This window comes from Stomoxys calcitrans, chromosome 5, assembly GCF_963082655.1.
Source record: "Stomoxys calcitrans chromosome 5, idStoCalc2.1, whole genome shotgun sequence".
Lineage (NCBI taxonomy): Eukaryota > Metazoa > Arthropoda > Insecta > Diptera > Muscidae > Stomoxys > Stomoxys calcitrans.
Window position 1 is genome coordinate 89328084 of NC_081556.1, and position 17345 is coordinate 89345428.

Genomic DNA, 17345 nt, shown 5'->3' on the forward strand with positions numbered 1-17345 from the left:
CCACCTACCTATATCAATATTAAGTATATGCGCAAAATTTCAATGCCAGCTTTACGCGTTCGACCGTTATCGTGATTTCGACAGACGGATGGACTGGCAGACGGACATGGCTGGATCGACTCAGAACGTCGAGACGATCAAGAATATATATACTTTATGGGCTCTTAGGCGAATATTTCGAGGTATTACCAACGGAATGACTAGATTAGTAAATCCCCATCCTATGGTGGTGGGTATAACAAGGACGTGGTGAAAGAGACTCGGAATAATGGAATGGTCTCTAGGCTACGGAAGATCCTAGTCTCCAGGTAGGGTTCCTTTCAAGTCGCTGGGTCCTGATAATGTTTTATCTGTTGAATGACAATGTGGCTTCCTGCTTCCTGGCTTCCTGGTTTAAGCCTGGGTTCTTTAAATTGATGGCGAAATATGACGCATTTGACAAAAGCCATCTTGTTTTTGTTGATGTTTTGTTTGAGCAATTCGTCGATGCGGCCACCTTATAAATACGCCTTGCTACTACTGTAGAAAGTTTATATATGTGAATACCCTTATTACATCCATATTGTGATTCACGATTACAAATGATACGGCATCAATGGACAAGCCAGTTCAAAGTTTTATGTTTTTGGCCATTAATAAAAAGTAAATTAACATGACAAAACAACAGCATTGCCATTACGTGGTTGAGAGATGCCAAAGACATGGAAAAATTGAAGGAAAAGAAACGAAAAAAAAAACTGGGTTAATAGTGACAACACACAGCACCAGATACAAGTTTTACGATAGTGATAATAATACGACACACAAACAAACATATGGATGTAAGATTTCTATTTGGACATCTCGCGAGGTGACTTTTTAGTGGTAAGCTCGCGAGAGAGGCACTTTGAAATAACTTCTCAAATGTTTTCTATTAGTAATGCCATATTGTAACTTTTGTCAATTTGGAAAGAAGACCAGTAAACAACAGGAATGAAGTTTTGGTAGGTTGAACCTAGTACTGACTTCGACTTTTCGGTCGAACAACTGTCAAAAGGCATTATAAAATATTGGTGACGAAGAAAATGCGTACACATTCCGTAGAAGTGGTACCGAGTTTTATAAGCAAAATATTGGCGACATGTCGCTGCGCCAATTTCGCTTCAATTAATTGCCAATGTAATTAAATGCTAACGAAATGTGCACCAATCAACTCTGTTTCAATGATGTTGTCTTTGTTGTGTGTGTTTTTGTTTGACTTTTGTTTGTCTTCTGGCAACGAATAGAGTCCGTCGAAGTCAGTACTAGGCTTTAGGTTGAAAAAAGGGTGGGGATATCTATCCCCCCGATGCCACTATGGCCCATGGAGTGAATTACAAAATCCCCAATTGTTTTCCATACCAAGTCCCCAAGTTGGTTCATGTCTTGTAAGTACCGATGTCTGTTAGCTGCGAAAGCCGGACAATGATATAGGAAATGCTCCAACTTCTCACCAATTTTCCCATATGTTATCACTTGCCGCACCAATTTTGCATAAGTGAGCTTGTATTCCTATGTGTCCTGTTATAATACCGAAAGCTATATTGATCTCCTTCTTACTTCCTTTCACCAATCACCTCGTCGTCTCACATTCTGGATTTCCCACCACGTAGGCCACGCCCTTAACTCGGAATTCGTCGACCCAAAAGGCCTCGGGATAACCAAGTTTATTGACGGCAGTCCTCTATCCTTCTCTGCCAATTCGTTTGCTTTTTCATTCCCCCTAGGCCACGTCCTTAACTCCACGTAGGCCACGCCCTTAACTCGCAATGCGTCGACCCAAAGGCTTCGGGATAACCAAGTTTATTGACGGCAGTCCTCTATCCTTCTCTGCCAATTCGTTTGCTTTTTCATTCCACACTCCGCTATGCTTGGCAACCATACGATGCGGATCCTGCCATCCTCAGGGAAGACGTTAATGTTTTTCTTACACTCCAGACTGTTAGTGACCTTACCCTACTGGTTGTTATTGACCTGATGGCCAGTTTACTGTCCCTAAAGATGTTTACACTCGACCTCCTCGCGTTAACACCACACACCCTCACGCATTCCGTGGTCGCCCAGGCCTCCGCCTGCAAAACTGTATTATGGTCAGGTAGTCTAAGACTGACCTCAGTTCCTGGGTTGTCAATGTGAACCCCCAGGCCCACTCTGTCCTCTAGTTTTAGTAAGCAGTAAAGACCAGCGCTGCGGAATCGAGCAAAAATTCGACTCCGAATTAATAGGCAGAATTTTTTCGACTCCGTCTCCTAATTCTTCACTGTTGCTACAAATCGAAAATAAATTTATTAAAATGTAGCCTCAGAAAAAATTATTTCGGTGTGGGATCCCCGGGATTAAGACCTCACATCGGAAGATATTATGTATTAAAGACAACTCCATATGACCACCTTTAGTCTTGACTATTGCTCTGAGTTGCTTAAGATTGAGTTGCAAGCTACACGAATGTAATCTGCGTGTATTTTGGCCAATTCTCACATAATGGCTTTCGCACAGCGCATCCATACTGGCATATGTTTTTATACCCTCCACCATAGAATGGGAGTATACTAATTTCGTCAATCTGTTTGTAACACCTCGAAATATGCGTCTGAGACCCCATAAAGTATATATATTCTTGATCGTCATGTCATTTTAAGTCGATCTAGCCATGTCCGTCCGAAGGAGTAAAGCTAGCCGCTTGAAATTTTGCACGAATACTTATTATTAGTGTAGGTCGGTTGAGATTGTAAATGGGCCAAATCGGCCAATGTTTTGATATAGCCGATCTTGGGTCTTGAATTCTTGAGCCTCTAGATGGCGCAATTTTAGTCCGATTTGACTGAAACGTAGTGTTTTGGTACCACTTCCAACAACTGTGCTAAGTATGATTCAAATCGGTTCATAATCTGGTATAGCTGCCATATAAACCGATCTTGGGTCTTGACTTCTTGAGCCTGTAGAGGGCGCAATTCTTAAATTTTGCACGTGGTGGTTTCGTACCACTTCCAACAACTGTGCTAAGTATGATTCAAATCGGTTAATTTTTTTTTTTGTCTGTCAACCAACACGCAGGGCGAGAGGAAATTAGGAATTGGAGGGGAGAAAAGGATGTAGTGCTTATTGACATTTGCCTTAAATCTTTGGATGTCAAAGTGGGCGGAAAAAACATTAGCCGGAAGTCGATTCCGATTTCTTACACCGTTTAAGGTTTGGGCGAAATAAGAATTCTTTCTATTATGCATTGTGCGGTCCGCTGACCAATCAATTACAAACGGGTGTGAGTTCCTGGAATGTCTAGTATCCCTGACATACATTCTTACATCAGGAATAAGAAGACGAATATCAGACGAACACACACCATGAAAGTACCGATAGAACAGCGCTAAATAACCCACATTGCGACGATGATCAAGGGAGGCAATAGAGTTGGATACCCCACTGTCTCCAATCAACGCCATCGCTCTCCTATGTACACGGTCCAGCTGCTCCAGGGATGATTTTGAAACTCCAGCCCATACATGTAAGTTGAACTCCATTTTTGGCCTTATGAAACTGGTGTAGATGTTAAGAAGATCAGACGGAGTGAAGTAATTCTTACACCGTTTAAGGAAGCCTAAACACTTGAATGCTTCTTTCGTTAGTTCAAAAACATGTTTAGCCCAACGGACATCAATTTGTATTTTCATGCCCAGAACATCAAGAGCTTCTGATTACTCAACACCTACACCGTTGAAAAACAAAGATGATCGTAATAGGCCAGCGCATCGTTTCCATGACAGCAAGCAGAACTGAGTCCGTGCATTAAAATCTACTCGATTCATTCGACCCCACTCAGAAATGGCCAGCAAATCCTGACAGAGTGTATCGTCCATAACCCGCCTTATGTCCTCAATCTCTCGAAGACTCGGCTATGGTCGAATGACAGAGATTACTGTCATCCGCAAATGAGTAGATCGGATTCGATGTCTGACCCAATAGATCGTTGATGAAAATAAGAAAATGAGAAGGAGAAAGAGAAAGAAACAGAGCCCTGGGGTACACCTGCGGTCAATTTATGCTTATTGGATGAAATCCCATCTATAACGATTCGAATAGTGCGATCTCTGAGAAAACTCGATATAAATCGGACGAAGCCATTACCGACACCAAATGCGACAAGCTTTGATAGTTGTGCACCGTGCCGGACCCTGACATATAAACCGATCTCCCAATTTAGCACTGAGCCACTAGAGGGCGCAGATCTTACTCGATTTGCGTGAAATTTTAGAGGTGGTATTTTCTTATGACATCCAACAGCCATGACAAGTACGTTCCATATCGGTCAATAACTTAATGTTGCTTTTATATATATTGAAAAAGTCATTCAAAGTCAAAAGTCAAACTTGACGCTGAACGCTGGTAAAAACAATTTAATTTGGCGTTGCTTTTATCCGACTGACAGAAAAAACAGCTGATTTCCTTGTGTTTATGTTACAAGAAATAGAGCACCGCTATAGTTGAAAAAAAAACATGTGCTGTTTCGAAAAGAGATTTTAATTTTAATTTCATTCGTATCACAGTATGTGTGCAACTTAAACAATTTTGCAGAATTTGACATGTCATAAGGCAAACACATATTGTTTTGATGGTATTTTAAGGAAAGTTTTTTCTATAATCTGGCAACTATGTTTACTATGCTTCTTCCAATTGTACGTTAGACCGTCATAAATACACTTAGCGAAAAGAAAATATGTATGTATGATTTCTTGTTGAATGCGACACAGGTCCAAATAAACAAATCGCACATTCAATAAAACCAATAGCCAACCAGGCAGACACCAACTTTCCATCTACTAGGGGGGAATGTAGGAAAGCGGCGGATAGAAAAACCCTCAAGAAGCATGGGAATGTTTACATAGCTACAGACATGCATTCGTAAAAACACCTTTGTCCATGCGTCAACATCAAAACGACAGCGAAAACTTTCACCCGTAGCATAAGCCATGATAATTTTGACTATCATAGTAAAGATAACTGTACGCATAATACATACCCTTGAATACCATATGTAGCTTCTCAATGGGGAATGGTATTTGTGCTCTCATCAAGTTGGCATTTTAATAGAAACATTGAGAGCGGGGAGAATCAAGAAACAAACTTCTTAATAGCAATAGATGAAAATCGTATAAGAAAATGCGGCACGTAATCATCTCGAGAATATTGCCAACGATCTTATTGGAATGTGTGTTTGGAAAATATAAGACACATATGGTAAATAAAATATGATGAGTAAGACAAGGGATTTGTTTGCGGAAATTTGACAGAGAAAAATTTTAATGCCATTCTTATTGCCTAGCTATATTGCCGCCATCAAACGTCATTTCAAAACAACTACGTATAGCACAATTTAAACTGAGAGATTGCGGCGAACAGAACACGCTGCATTGCATTTGAGGCTGCCAGATTTGCCGATATATTGACATTATGCAGTTTTTACAATTTTCTCTATAAAAATGCAGATTTTTTCAAAATCAAAAACTTTTTTATTTTTTTATTATACTCTCCACCATAGGATGGGGGTATACTAATTTTGTAATATTCATCTGAAAACCCATAAAGTATATATATTCTTGATCGTCATGTCACTCTAAGTCGATATACCCATGTCTGTCGAAAGCACGCTAACTGTGGAAAAAGTAAAGCTAGCCGCTTGAAATTTTGCACGAACATTAGTGTAGATCGGTTGGGATTGTAAATGGGCTATATCGGTCCATGTTTTGATAAAGCTGCCATATAAACTGATCTTGACTTATTGAGCCTCTAGAGGGCGCAATTCTTATCCGATTTGGGTAAAATTTTGCATAAGGTGTTTTGTTATGATTAACCTAATATAGCTGTCATATGAGCCGATCTTTTGCGCGAAGTTATGATTTCCAACGACTGATATAAACAGATCTTGAATCTTGACTTCTTAAGCCAGTAGAGAGCGCAAATCTTATCCTATTTGGCTGAAATTTTGTACAACGACTTCTCCTTCAATATACGTGTCAATTATGGTCTGAATCGGTCTATAGCCTGATATAGCTCCCATATAAACCGATCTCCATATTTTACATATTGTTTTATACCTACGCACGGCTGTAGCATGGAGATATATTTATTTTCTCATTCTGTTTCCAGTACTTCGAAATAAACCTTTTCGACCTTAAACTTTGTACTAAGTTCATTCGCGCAAAATATGTCTAATAATTGATTACAAAATCTGCCGGATCCAATTCGACGCAAAAAATAATTGATTGTTCTCATATCGTGAGAATTTACTATTTTGAACCTAGTAATGAATTCGACTTTTCGAACGAGCATCTGTCAAAAAGCATTATAAAAGTTGATGGCAAAGATAATGTGAATATATATTTCGTAGAAGTGGCACAAGTTCTATGGAAAAAATATTAGCGACATGTCGCTGCTTCAATATAAATTTCGCTTCTCACGAACTGTGTACAAACAACTCTCTTTCGATGTATGTAGTTGCTTTTGTTGTGTGTTGTTGTATGACTTTTGTGTATGTTATGTCGACCAGTAGAATGCGGCATATTTCGCAATCAATTAATAGAAAATTTTCGCGCGAAAGAAGTTAGTACTAAGCTTTACGTACTTTCCTTATGTACGTCAAATATGAATAGAGCGCATGTATTCTCATATGTACGAAGATGTGTCTCCATTTTTTATGAAGATGTGTCTCTTAATTGAAAAAGTTGCATATTTATTCGAAAATCCATTTTCTTTGAAAATACATATTGTGTGATAGCAACATAAAGCTGCCTGCCATTAGACTTTAAGACATGTCATATGAGCTGTCACTTTCTGTATTCATAAAGGCGCTATTACAAGGCATGTAAATGTCTTATGATATGTCATTTTTTGTTTTCACATGTAATTAAAAATGTTTGTCGAAATTGTATGTTATTTTCGTATGACATAACCCAAAAATTTGAGCAAAATATGATTTTTTATACGTAATAGTTGTTAAAGTTGTGAAAAAGCTGGATAAATCATAAATTTGTGAAAACAATTTAAATTGGGGTTGGTTTCATTCAACTGACAACGCTAATCGAAATCGAAATAAATTACATGTGCTATTTTGAAAAGTGATTTTCATATATTATTTTCGTTTGTGTCATACGACATGTACAACTCAACATACGTTAAATTTGACATGTCATAGGACAATTACATACCGTGTAATCGAACCTAAAGACTTGTCTCATATACGTCGAATACGAATAGAGCGCGCTCTAATCGTTATGTATTCTTATATGTATTGTGCTATTTTTATAGACATATATGTTCGCTGAAATAAAAGCTCGATTTAATCGAAAAAGTAGCATTTTTATTTTATAACCGATTTGTCGTATGTATCACAAGATGCGTACAACTTTGCGAGTTGCTGTTTTTGAAGTTACATATGTATGACATGTCTTATCGTCTAATGGCAGCTTAACACAGCTTAGTCTTGTCTTTAAAAATGATGGCAGATATATACACCCAGAGAAAAAATCAACCAAGGCGTTGTCCACTCACATCTGCTAACAGATCAAACACAATGAAATATTTTTAGGTATTCGTTAGATTTTCCATTTTATATTTTTCAGCTACGCCCGTAGATGTTTTCACCATTCATTCATAATTTCTCATTAAGGATTTCTATCCACTGATAGGCAGGCTAAGTTCGAAAATTGGCCTCCATATAAATAAATTTTCCGATTTAACTTTTTTGGCTCCTAAAAGGCTTGTATTGGAACTCTTGATAGTCGAGAAATTACATTTAAAATCAAAAGAAATCTGGATGTAGCTTATATGCCGTATATTGTAGATCTATATCATTTTAGATTTCTTAAGCTTATTTAAGATGTACACCGAACGAAAAATTGATAACTACGTTATTGATAGAGAAATAATACAAAAATACCGTATGGTATAGATGGTGTAAACCGTTGAAGATACCATACGGCATTGTTTTGGTATTAAATCACGGTGTTTCTTTACTATCAATGCCATTAATACCATACGGTATCAATTTTTATTTCAGTTTAGTATTGTCCCCATTTCTTAGTGGAATGTTCATGGGCAAAATTAGCAATTAGCATTAGTATTGAACCTGCTCTGCATATTGTGCGGTATTAGACCCTTCAAATCGACAGCAAATAGGTCTAAATCGGATCATATATAGATAAAGCTACCATACAAACACATGAATGGCGTACTTTTAACCCATTCGGGAGATTGGGTAATAGTTTGTGCCACACAAACTTATTTTACGATTGAACTTTTTGAGCTAACAAATGGTTTTCCGGTTTAGGTAAAGTTCTGCTGAACTTAAGGCGTTCTTACAAATTTTTTAAAATAAAAACTATGTGTTTTTTAAAGATGTAGTTTGGATGTTTAATAGAGAAATCGAAGTGATTATAGCAATGATTTGACATTTAGAGCTCTAGCTTAATCTAAACAAATAAAAATATAATCAGCTGACAATAAGGCGCTACCTTCTGTTGATGTACTTTGAGCAATTGATCTTACCTTGTATCAGTGCACGCTGAATATCAACAAGCTTAACATGTAAACAACAATTTGCAAATGCAAATTTGTTTATGAGTATTCTATAAAGGAACAGCGTTAATATCTAGTAACTACGGCCGTATTCACAAAACTTAATGCCTTAAGCCTTGAAACATGTTTAAAATTTATAAAAAGGAAATCTACTTAAGTTTTGTGAATACCCGTGTTGTACTTTAAAATTATACTGTCTTTGGTGTAATGTGTTTCTAATCAAATGTATTTTTTCAGTTGTTTTTCACATGTCTTCAAAAACAAGGTAAAGTAACATTATTTGCAAAAAGTGTGCGGGTTTCACACAGTATTTTGCGTCAACCATAAAACTAATTTTTTTGGCAGATGTTTAAAAAAAAACTGCAGATTAATAATTGGCAATTCATTCTTCTAAAATGGTGAATTATGTGTGTGAAGCTTTTTTTTTTATTTTGCATCTGGCAACTCTTGGTTGTTTCCAATGTCTATCGAAAATGGAAGTCACGTGCACATACAATGTTTTTTTTATCACCTTCAACATACAGATGACGTTATATACGTTATACACTCATAAAAATTGATATGTCAAAGTTTCCTGTTTGCAAATTGATTTAACAATCACGTGAATTTTGAACACAGTTTATATTGATCATGCGCAGAACTCTATATGTATTTTAGACATAATTAATTTTAAACGTTTTGAAAATACTAAAAAACACATTGTCACGTTTGATTTTTTTTAATTCTTTTGAGGTTTTCTTGTATGATGAAACACCCGCAATTTTTTATAGGAGAGAGAAAAAGACTGACTTGTTGGAACTTTTTCCTTGAATTTGGGGAAAAAGCTGTTTTAAAAGCACAGTGAGTCCCTATCTCGCTCCCACATAGGTTGCAGGCGATTAACGCTTGGAATATTTGGTGGTGGGAAGTTCTACGAAAAACTTTCCGTTTTGTTAGTCACTGAGTTTACACTTTTTTTTATTTTTGACCGACTTCTAATGAATTCCAACACAATTTCACATTTCTACACTCTTTCTCAACAATTGTCTGTCGGCTTATTTAAGAAAAATCTATTATTGTTGTTAATAGAAATAAATTATTGTTTGACGGCAAGCATTAGGCAACACACAACACAATACGAATAAGAAAAAAAAAACAAATGTTTTCCGCTCACAGAATGATCTTCAGCAATCGAATGCTATAACTAAACTTAACGCAACAAAGTTTTTCAACGTATTAAAACGACACAAAAATCAAACACACACACACACACATTCACAACAAGAATTCCACACACACCACGAGTTCGCTACACCGCTGGCTCTCCTCAAACAACGACCAACTTGATGTGAATGATGTCGTTTTCTAAAAGAGGGGGAGAGACTGTATAAAACAACAAAACAAGCTCGGATGCAATCCACGACGACGACGACGACATGACTTTTACAGTCATAGCAACAGCACAGCCAGCCAGCAAAACAACAAAGTTTCCACTAAACTACACTACTACACATCTATAATAAAAATGAGGACAGTCATTTTCCTCCAACATTAGAATGAGCTAAAACATGAACACACAAACTATCAATTGAAAAAAAAAACAAACTTATGGTGGTTGTTTTTCTTGTTCATCTGCTTCTCTAACTTCTCTTTAAACAAAGAAGAAAAAAACACAACATACACACGAATACAAAACTCGTTATGACACAAAGTTAAACACGCACTCTTATCCATATTTTTATATGTGTATATACAAGCATAGCTAGTTCAGGAGACGACAAAGAGCGCGCGGCAAGCAAAAGTTGCCAAGCAACTATGTGTTAATAATGGATGACGACGAGTGTTACTTGTGAGGTGAAATAGAAGTGGTGATGTTAGAAAAAAAGCGCGCGCGTTTAATATCCAACAACAAACTTGGCATGATTGCACGAGATACACCACTGTAAAGGAGAAAGAGAACGAACAGCCAGCATGTGTTGTTATTTACCTCAAAATGTGTGAGGGGGGAAGCACAGCTTCAACACTCTAGCAGTGAGGGCAACAGTTTTTCAAAGTAATCCTAATACTTGAGGGGGGATGAGACTGTGTTTCTTTGACTTCAAATGTATGCGCAGCAACACAGCCACACTCACAAAAGCTTCCTAGAAAAATTGTCGTTATGGAATTTCAGTAAAGCTTATGATGATTTCATTTTGTTGCTTGCTATAGTTTTGCTTTTTTAATAACGAGGCCATTTGAAAGCTATGCCAAAAGAATAAAGAAAAAAAGCTTTTTCAAATAGAATTACATATATATATATAAATACATGCGTGTGTGTTTGTGTATCTACACAACGAATATGTGTGTGCGATGATTGTTCCCCCCTTTTGTGAGTACAAATTATTTTGCTGCAGTGAGCCGCTCGGTTGATTAGTCTTTAGAGGGGTAGGTAAGAAAGGTGGTACTAAAAAGACGCATATGTGCGGGTATGTGTTTTCCTTTTTTTCTTAGTTGAGTATGACATCATGACGCGTAAAGCCAGTAAATACGTATGTAAGCACAATGTATGTTTTCAGACAGTATAGTGTAGCAGTGTTGCGCTGATGGTGTATGTTAGGTTGCGATATTTTCTGAGGTTGGAATGAATTTTGTGTTTTTGGAGGGAAATGTTTTGACATTTGTTAAAAGAATAAAAACGCAAAGCGGAAGACATCTAAGACATATGGAGAAATGTTTGTGAACATTTAAATAAATTATAACTAGAAAAACTAAACCTTAATTAATTTAGACATTACATACATTATTTTACTCAAAATAATTAGAAGTCATAAACAGATAAATATTGATTCAAATCCAATAGATAAATTTGTTCATAGATACAAAGGTAACGGCGTAACAGAAACGACAACCTTTTTGCCTATGTTATACACTCACGAAAAAATAATATCAGAAGTAGTACAAACGGATACTAAAACACACAACTACATAAAAATAAATGTTTCACAATTTTTGTCATACGCCTTTAGCAAGGTAGTATTGGAGGATAAATCTAGTTTATTAAATATTTATAGCAATATGAAAAAGTAAATCATAAGTCACGGATTCCAATGTGGTACCAAATTTTCTCTACTATATGACCTTATACCTTTTGTACAACTTTAATTAAAAATCTAAACTAATAAATATTTTATTTAATACAATTTTTAAATTTCAAGGATTTTATATTAGATTTTTAAACTTTTTTTATTAAGACCTCATTACTTTAAGGCTCGATATGAGCAGATAGTTAGAACAAAATTTTTGTTAATGTACACAATGAAATAAATACTATACCAGTATGCACGTACTGGACACATTTGCAGACTTTTTAGTTGGTGACTCTTTCTAGATTCCAATTTAAATACATTTTTATATATATTTGGTAGGATCTGTAGTATAATTTGTTATTATTATCATGAGTTGCTGAAAGTCAGACTTTAGTGCAGAATGTAAAAAATAAACTATTTAGACGCATGACATCACTTTGGGAGTGTTGAAATTAAAATTGTTTTAAATGCATATTTCAATCTGGTTTAAGGATTTAAAAACGGAAAATCCTAAATTGGTGATATAATTTGTTATAAAGGTTATGAGTTCTCATAAATTCAAATTTAATGCCAAAAATATTTTGGTGCATGACTACATATAATATTTAGAATGTTGTAAAAAATAAGGTTGTTTTAACTTGCAAAGAAGGATACTACTATTTACAAGATAAAAGAGATTTCTAAGAAAATTAGTAATTTGGTTTACAAAAAACATGGAAAATTTGTATAAGAAATAAGCAATTTGTTATACTAGAAATAATTTGAGTAAGAAATCTTAGGTACTTTTATTACAATTATCCCAATTAATTAGAAGGCATACAACTAGTTGAACAACATTAAAAATTATTGAAATTTTCTTTTTTAAATTAGCGACATAAATGTTTTTTCATAGACTTCCTTAATTTTTTTGCGATTTTTCAGTTTGCATGTTTTTTTACTATTTAGATGTTTTAAAAGAAGAGAGAATCGTTAGAAATCGATTGTCAATAAAAAAAAATAAGAGAAAACCATCATTGCTTTGTTGTATTTTTCAAATTGAAAAACAGGCATTGTTGTTGTATTTTTCAAATTGAAAAACAGACATTGACATACATTAAATTTAATGAAGAATAAGAAAAAAATTAATCTGGCAAAATAGAAGAGGTTATTTAAATTATTAACGTTTTAATATAAAAACGTGAAATTATTTGCTTAAAACATAGCGAAAACGTTTTTTGCATAGAAGATGTTTCATCGAATATAATCGAAAATTTTGAGTTCGAACACTAGAATAATAAAAACAAATTTATTCCGTTTGTTATTAAGCGTTTAGTTGTCTTCAAAATCATATGTCGAATAAAAAGCATCTTATCGAAACAGAAGTTTTGTAATATTATATTTAAATTTATTAATATTTATATTTATTTTAATCGTAAAAATTTCAATAAACTTCTAATTCATTCTTTGTGGTATTAACGCAAGGAAGTTGATAAAAACAAAAGAGCAGAGAATTTAAAGAAATCATTGTTTAAGTTAGTTTTCAAGGAAAATTTTTGTTTTACAAAATATTAAATTAAAATTAACACAAGAATTGTGATTATTCAAAATTGCAATTATTTAGAAAAGTATTAAGTAACTCAATAGCAAGGAACGTTTTGTTTTGATTTTTTATATTAAGAAAATTCATTCGCAAAAATGGCGGAACGTATGTTTTTACATTAGAAAAGAATATTACATACAATCAAAAACCTATCTAATTTGCTAATTCGAAACTTTTTAAATAAAGAATAGGAATAAAGAATAGGAATTAAGAATAAAAGTTTAAATTTTATTATAAATCAGTTTACTCCACAAATAGTGCGTCATTTAACTGGGCTATGATATTGTAAATCGGGTGTGGATTATATATACAAGTTAATGAAAAACAGCAAGATTAATAGACTAGTTTCGATATAAAAGTATTAGGTGTTATTAAAATTAAATGAAAAAAGTATATATTTTTAAGAAAAACATGTCTTAAAATAACATTACACAAAACATAATATTTCTATGACAACTTAGAATTGTAATATTTAGGAATTTTACTCTGCAACTACTAATGAGATTTTTTACATAAATCAGCTTTAGTGCATATTTTGTCAACATCTCAAGGTATAGCTGCAAATGGCTTATATCACGAACAAATTGTTTTGAGTGTATACTAATGCTTTCAAATAAAATTGTCGTTCCAATCTCACCGAAGAGCTTTTTTAAGTTTTTTCAAAGCAAAACTTGGCTAATTAATATTTTTTCGCATTACATTTGAGAAAATTCTTGTTTTTTTTTAAATCAGTTTTTTTTGGTTTTACGTTTTTGTTTGCCTAGAATTTATTTAATAAATATACCTGTTTTACTATTTTTGTTTTTAAAACTTTACTTAAACTGACTGGTCGGTCTTTGAAAATAGTAATTTCTCTTCACCGCCCCTTATTCCAATGAAAAAATCCATGGCTGTTCTTTTTCATACCAGGAAATATCTACACCAGGAAAAAGAAAAAATATGCTGATGATGTGATTGCGTAACAGCAAGAGAAGCCAGCAACAAAGACTGAAAAAGTTCTTCCAAAAAGGGGTGGGGGTTAAACAAGAGGTTTGTTGGGAGGGTAAAAGGAATAGAACGGAAAAGGTGCTTTTTTCTCAGCACAGAGTAGTGTTTAGTACGCCACTCAAAAAGCTTGCATGCGATTTCACCACATAGACCCACACATACACACGCATACCTTCAGATACTGAATTATTGAGACGTAGGCTAGCAAATCGAGAAACAGAAGAGGTGTGGGGTACAGAAGAAATGTGTGTCATACGACGGCAATCAACGACACAAAAACAGATATTCTCGAAGTCCACAATTAATATACTTGGCCAAATGTCAAAAAACTATAGCAATGGAAAAAAATGACGCATCACCATTCTTCAAATTCAACATTAGTTCAAGGAAATATGACTAATAATATTTATTAATAAATTTTAATGGAATTTAAAAAAAAAAAAAACAAAATCAGTTCCCATTTCAGATGTTTGGTACTCATATTTGTAGTTTTGATATATTAGTTTTGCAAGTTTTTTTTATCCATGAAAATGTATTAGAAATTCCTCAGAGCTTATTTACCACCATAGGGAAAAATCTTTGCAATTCCATCATCATCGTCCACACCTTCCAGGGCTCCAAATAAGAAAAAGTTTAAAATTTTTCCCGTTTTAAATTTTTTTGTAGGTCATTCGTTCGAATTTCCGCATAGCAACAATCCGAAACAGTTTAGATTGGTATATTTTGAATATCTTGTTTTCTCTTTTTCTTAAGTTTTTTTCTGTGAATTCCATAGTATTCGGATGACCATACATTTTCTTATTTATTTTTAGATTCCTTATTTTAGGTGTTTTAATATTTTAAATAATTTGTTCATTTCATTCATTCATGTGTCTGCTTTTCCCACCAACATTTTTCCATGATGTTCACTGGCAAAAATCTCTTCACTTTTTATTTTTGATTTAACTCTTCTATCAAATTTTTTGTTCTTTATATGCTTTTTCTTATATACATTTTATTCATAGCAAGCTGAGGTAGCAAATAGTGTATTTGATGATAGAGCTTCACACAGTTTTGTAGCTTTGGGATTATATTCTAAGTTTTGCCCAAGCGTTGTAATTCTCAAAATGAACCGCACGCGGCCACGAATGTTAAACGAATGATTTGTAGAATAGAAAAACGCGTGTAAAACTGACTGCTGTTGCTTTGCTGCAGCGTTTTTTTTCACTTTTGGCTTTTCTTCCTTCGTTTTGTGGCATTTCTTTAGTTTCCAAAATGCCAGCACAGTCGTTCGTATTGTGTGTTGAACAGCCAGTAAGTGTGTCAGTGGTCGTTTGTATCTGTGAGATGTGAGTTGTTCACACGAGCGTTTGTGCGATACATAAAAAGTGCCCCAGCAACAACAATGTTTGTACATAACTAACCCATATTTTAAGTTTGCTCGTTGTTGTTTTCATGGTATGCCACATATAGCCTGGTATGCCAACACTTGACTCTCTCTCTCTCTGTACTACTCTCTGAGTTGAAGATATGCACTTATACATCAGAGAGATATTCTCTATAGGGGTAGAGTTCCCACCAGAGAAGGAGAACCAAAGTTAAGCTTTTACTTGTATTCCCCTTATTTTCTTTTATGTGCCTAATGCTGTTGTGCCTTCACCAAGGAGAACTTGTATATAGCGCTTAGCCACTTTGTATAAAATTAAGTGGTAAGTAGAACACGTTTTTTTGCTCTCCTATTTCTCCTTTTACCAGCGAGCTTGCCTCCTTTACTATATTGATTGCAATTGATGCTCAGTCGCTCTCTTTAATTCTCTTGGAAAACACAAACTCACTACCGCGATTTCATTTACATAGTAGTTTTCGTTTTACAACGTCATTTTTAGCGAAGCAACGAAGGGGGAAAGCTTTTTTATCTCCTTGCTTTTTGTAGTTCTTTGCTTTGTTGTTTTCGTCGTCGTCTTAGTTTTGGAGTGTTCTCATTTTGTATTTTGTGGCGTTTTGCTTTGTGCCATTGTTTCTATTACAAGTAAGTATGCCCACTAAATGCAAACATACTAATACATAAAATAATAGATGCATATATACACATATACTCGATGGATATGTGTGTCAACTTGTTTTTTTTTTCGTTCTTCTTAAACATAAAACAATCCCAGTTTTATGCGTCGTAATGTGTGCCAACAAATTTCTAAAGTAAAATAATCACAAAAAAACAGATTCAACGTAAATCAATAAAATGGGTATGACATGTTTTCATCAAGTACATACCTACCTATTTCATATGGTATAATAATAAGAATTAAAAAGCAAAAAGCATTAAAGTATTTTAATTTACAATTATTTGTAAAATTTACAATTATAGCACAGGTTTTGGCATAAGGGAGTCTTAAAAAAAACTTTTCGCAATCTCATGTAAAGACTATCTATTTAATATTATAGTTGTACCTACTTATCAAAGTTTTAAGATTTTTTGACCCTTCAATAAAGCAATCAAAACCAGTTTTGGGTACACTGAATCATTTCTATGAGCAAAGATCTGTGGACCGTGGTCAAAAAAGTTTTAAAATGCACAATAGTTTCTTGAAAGCTATCTGCGAATCAGCAAATTATATGTATACCAAGGTGGATCAATTTGTAAGAACTAAAAACACTCACTGACCGGTTGTTGCCATGCCAAGTATGACCCAATTCGGTCCATAATCTGATATAGCTCCCATATAAACCGATCTCCCGATTTGACATCTTAAGCCAATCGAAGTCGCAATATTTGTTCGATTTGGCAAATTTTTGCACATAGTGTTGTGTTACGACCAAGTCAAGTACGGTATACATCGGTCTGTAAACAGATACAGCTCCCCTATAAACCGATCTCCTGATTAGTCTTTTATAATCCCTAGAAGCTTAAATATTTGGGCGTAAGTTAATTTGTGTACATTCGAAGATTTTGCCCGGCCGAGTTTAGCATGTTCTTATTAATTTTATGGCTGCTGCGAACGATAATGCACATAAAATTAGAAAGTCAATTTGACTATGTACAGTAGTTTGGCAGCCAAATGGGAATTTGCGCCACCATCCCCACAGGGTTGTATCGTCGATTTTTTTGTTGTTGACTAGTTTTATTCCAAGATAATATTAAAAGGTAGGAGCAGTTGCCCAACAACAAAAAT

The 17345-nt window shown here is 34.6% G+C and overlaps 1 protein-coding gene across 3 annotated transcripts in view; it reads left to right on the forward strand.

Annotated features, from left to right (window-relative positions):
- LOC106088019 (uncharacterized) overlaps positions 1–17345 on the forward strand; it is a 213908-nt gene that overhangs the window by 89134 nt on the left and 107429 nt on the right. Inside the window, exon 1 of one of the 3 annotated variants that reach the window (XM_059368495.1) lies at positions 15861–15884. The exons of 1 other annotated variant lie outside the window; for it this stretch is intronic. The gene's annotated coding sequence lies outside the window, so the exon portion shown is untranslated. Of the gene's footprint in view, positions 1–15860; positions 15885–15986; positions 16205–17345 lie in introns of those variants that run through there. One more of the 3 variants, XM_013253300.2, reaches the window with a different exon arrangement.